This window comes from Nomia melanderi, unplaced genomic scaffold (assembly GCF_051020985.1).
Source record: "Nomia melanderi isolate GNS246 unplaced genomic scaffold, iyNomMela1 scaffold0145, whole genome shotgun sequence".
NCBI lineage: Eukaryota > Metazoa > Arthropoda > Insecta > Hymenoptera > Halictidae > Nomia > Nomia melanderi.
This window is the reverse complement of record NW_027475260.1, coordinates 106,724-109,131: the sequence shown is the minus strand read 5'-3', so window position 1 is coordinate 109,131 and position 2,408 is coordinate 106,724.

Sequence of the window (2,408 nt, the reverse complement as noted above, 5' to 3'; positions counted from 1 at the left end):
TATATAGTTTTATATAGTTTTATTAGCGTTTCATTGTTTAATATAGTTTTATATAGTTTTATATAGTTTTGTTAGTTTTATATATTATTATATAGTTTTATATAGTTTTATTAGTTTTATATAGTTTTATGTTCTATTATATAGTTTTATATAGTTCTATATAGTTTTACATAGGTTTATATAGTTGTATTAGTGTTATATAGTTTTATATTGTTTTATATAGTTTTGTTAGTTTTATATAGTTTTACATAGTTTTACATAGTTTTATACAGTTTTATATAGTTGTATATAGGTTTATATAGTTTTGTTAGTTTTGTCAGTTTTATATAGTTTTATATAGTTTTATATAGTTTTATATAGGCTTACATACTTTTGTTAGTTTTATATAGTTTTATATAGTTTTGTATAGTTTTACATAGTTTTATATAATACTATACAGTTTTATATAGTTTTATATAGTTTTATACAGTTTTACATAGTTTTATATTGTTTCATATAGTTCTATATAGTTTATATAGTTTTATACAGATGCAGACAGTTTTATGTAGTGTTATATAGTTTTATATAGTTTTATTAGCGTTTTATTGTTTTATATAGTTTTATATTGTATTATATAGTCTTGTATAGTTTTATTAGTTTTATATAGTTTTACGTAGTTTTAATAGAATGTTATAGTTTTACATAGTTTTATTTAGCCCTATGTAGTTTGTCATAGTTATATTAGTTTTATATAGTTTGACGTAGTTTTATATGGTTCTATATAGTTTTATATAGTTTATATAGTGTTATATAGTTTTATATAGTTCTATTAGTTTTATATAGTTTTAAATAGTTTTATATAGTTTTATATAGTTTTATATAGTTTTATATAGTTTTACATAGTTTTATATAGTTTTGTTAGTTTTATATGGTTTTATCCAGTTTTATAGAGTTTCATATAGTTTTATATAGTTTGACATAGTTTTATATGGTTCTATATAGTTTTATATAGTTTTATATAGTGTTATATAGTTTTATATAGTTTTATTGGTTTTATATAGTTTTAAATAGTTTTATATAGTTTTATATATTGTTTTATATAGTTTTATATAATTTTATATAGTTTTACATAGTTTTATATGGTTTTGTTAGTTTTATATAGTTTTATATAGTTTTATAGAGTTTTATATAGTTTTATATAGTTTTATTAGTTTTATATAGTTTTATATAGTTTTATGTAGTATTATATAGTTTTATATAGTTTTACATAGTTTTATATAGTTTTATACAGTTTTACATAGTTTTATATAGTTTTATATAGTTATATATAGTATATAGTTTTATACAGTTTCAGACGGTTTTATGTAGTTTTATATAGTTTTATATAGTTTTATTAGCGTTTTATGGTTTTATACAGTTTTATATAGTTTTATATAGTTTTACATAGTTTTATATAGTTTCATACAGTTTTACATAGTTTTATATTGTTTTATATAGTTTTATATAGTTTTATATAGTTTTATACAGTTTTACATAGTTTTATATTGTTTCATATAGTTCTATATAGTTTATATAGTTTTATACAGATGCAGACAGTTTTATGTAGTGTTATATAGTTTTATATAGTTTTATTAGCGTTTTATTGTTTTATATAGTTGTATATTGTATTATATAGTCTTGTATAGTTTTATTAGTTTTATATAGTTTTACGTAGTTTTAATAGAATGTTATAGTTTTACATAGTTTTATTTAGCCCTATGTAGTTTGTCATAGTTATATTAGTTTTATATAGTTTGACGTAGTTTTATATGGTTCTATATAGTTTTATATAGTTTATATAGTGTTATATAGTTTTATATAGTTCTATTAGTTTTATATACTTTTAAATAGTTTTATATAGTTTTATATAGTTTTATATAGTTTTATATAGTTTTACATAGTTTTATATAGTTTTGTTAGTTTTATATGGTTTTACCCAGTTTTATAGAGTTTCATATAGTTTTATATAGTTTGACATAGTTTTATATGGTTCTATATAGTTTTATATAGTTTTATATAGTGTTATATAGTTTTATATAGTTTTATTGGTTTTATATAGTTTTAAATAGTTTTATATAGTTTTCTATATTGTTTTATATAGTTTTATATAATTTTATATAGTTTTACATAGTTTTATATGGTTTTGTTAGTTTTATATAGTTTTATATAGTTTTATAGAGTTTTATATAGTTTTATATAGTTTTATTAGTTTTATATAGTTTTATATAGTTTTATGTAGTATTATATAGTTTTATATAGTTTTACATAGTTTTATATAGTTTTATACAGTTTTACATAGTTTTATATAGTTTTATATAGTTATATATAGTATATAGTTTTATACAGTTTCAGACGGTTTTATGTAGTTTTATATAGTTTTATATAGTTTT